This window comes from Hibiscus syriacus, unplaced genomic scaffold (genome assembly GCF_006381635.1).
Source record: "Hibiscus syriacus cultivar Baekdansim isolate YM2019G1 unplaced genomic scaffold, ASM638163v2 tig00110828_pilon, whole genome shotgun sequence".
Classification (NCBI taxonomy): Eukaryota; Viridiplantae; Streptophyta; class Magnoliopsida; order Malvales; family Malvaceae; genus Hibiscus; species Hibiscus syriacus.
The window spans coordinates 843,330-845,003 of record NW_024062880.1 but is presented as its reverse complement, the minus strand read 5'-3'; the positions used below and the strand labels follow the sequence as shown (position 1 = coordinate 845,003).

Genomic DNA, 1,674 nt, shown 5'->3' with positions numbered 1-1,674 from the left:
GAATTTACATCAGAAACAGGCTTAATTGTGAAAAATGGATCAAATCGGAAGGTAAAATGCTGAAAAATAACTTATCGAGTTCGAATTTGGTAAAATAAACTTAAGACCATCAAATATACGAACTCTAATCCAAAATAATTTCTTTCTCCATAAAAATAACTCATTATAGTTTAAATAGTAATTTAATGACCCAGTTGCTAAAACTAAAATCCTGTGAAGCCACTATACTATTTAATTACTAAAATCAGGGGCTAAATCAAATTAATTTAAACTATTTAACTAAAGATAAAATTATGTAAACACTTATGAACAAGGTTAAGTTCTCACCAATATCAAAGGACTGAGCTTGAGATTTTCCTTTTTTTTTCTAGCTTCCTCCCACGTAATGTACTATTGAGTTATAAAATCATTTTTAATCCTTTCTTTCCCAGTTCTTTCCTTTCCTTATTTATTTCTTTCGTCTTAAATCCTTTCTCTGTAAACCCCGACATGCCCATTACAACTAGGCCTTTTTCGCGAACAATTCGTCTGGATATTTCATTTAAAATTTCAGCAACTTGAGAATCGTCGAGCATTGAAGATTTCCTCAGCTGGATTAAGCTAGCAACCAAATCTACACTCCATGGTTTCTCATTCAACGAATACCAAATGTACTTGCGCAGAATCTCCTCCACACTAAAGCCTGTCTTTTGCGCTAATTCCTTTTATGTTGATTGATCTACGACATCACTTCCAGAAAGTATATCACCTTGGCCACCACAACGCCGTGGAGATCCGTAAATGCTTACGGATTGGACTATTTCACCATCACTAATGAGGTCAGACTTTCATTTCCTTAAGATAGTTACACCACCGATTTGTTTGGAGAGAGATAGTAGTTCCCCATGAGTGTTTTGATCGTTTACATCGCCACCTAGAACTTTCTGAACCAGGCGCTTGTATTCGTACACATTTGGAGTCAAGACAGTAAAGCTATAGCCACTAACAAGCTCGATATTGTTTGTCACAAGGAAGAGTCGTCCGCATCTACAACCATTGGAACATTTGATCCTTGCCACCTTACGTACAAAAAACATGCGATAAATCCGCGCCGATTTTCAAAGCTGAAATAGCAACGAAGTAAGGTGCACCGGTATATTCACGACACCCTCCGATAACAGCTATGTTCCTGGCTTGGCCTTTATGTCTTTTAGGGTCGAGGGATGGAGTAATAGCTCTCAAAACACACTCAATATCAGCCTCTAAAGAGGCTCCTCCACTGAAGCATTTCACTACTTCCATTCTTTTCTTTCTTTTTTTCAACCATTTCCGCCGTGAATCAAACAAGTAAGAAATAAAATAAGATTTCCTCTAAGCTGAGAAGCAATGGATTAAAGAGAAGAGCTTATGTACAAATAAAGAATAATAAATGGCAAGAAAGGTTCAGTCAGTGATTTAAAAAGTTATGTGAAAAGGAAGTGATGACAAAGACTTTAGAACTTTACACGCAGAGGCAACTCTTTCATGTTGGAGTGGTTGAATAACTCTTCCCACTTGTTGTTCTCCATATTTCCATATTATAAAAATAATAATCAAATTCACATCAATAAAAAAACATCTTTCACGTGGACTCTAAAAATGCCTACATCCAAGGCATGGAAATTTACACATGAAATCCATCAATCTTTTAAATTT

General features: G+C 35.9%; 1 pseudogene; it reads right to left on the bottom strand.

Annotated features, from left to right (window-relative positions):
* Positions 1–704: 704 nt before the first annotated feature.
* Positions 705–1,283, bottom strand: LOC120142345 (annotated as a pseudogene).
* Positions 1,284–1,674: the final 391 nt, after the last annotated feature.